Here is a 326-nt window from a genome sequence, read left to right on the forward strand (position 1 = left end):
CCGCGCCCCGTCTCAATGAATGGCACATGCACTCAAGACGTTCTCCTCCCAAATAAGGATTCCTTGAAATCAATGGGAGGAGTTGTTCTAAGGGAAATACATTATAAGATCCAAGAAGTTCCTATTTAAACCCTCAACCAAGACTAAAACAAGACATTTTAATATAAGAGTACTGCGAGAAAATGCTATACAAGGGGTTAAAAATCATAGATAGGTCTAGTATTTTGCAACCTTGTACTCCAAATGCAGATGAGTTAATTTGGCTAAGCAAATGTTTTTTCCTCCACCTTCAGCAGGTAGTGTGTTATAGATAGATAGATAGATAG

The sequence above is a fragment of the Morone saxatilis genome, unplaced genomic scaffold, assembly GCF_004916995.1.
Source record: "Morone saxatilis isolate NCDOM2014 unplaced genomic scaffold, NCSU_SB_2.0 Contig22, whole genome shotgun sequence".
Classification (NCBI taxonomy): Eukaryota; Metazoa; Chordata; class Actinopteri; family Moronidae; genus Morone; species Morone saxatilis.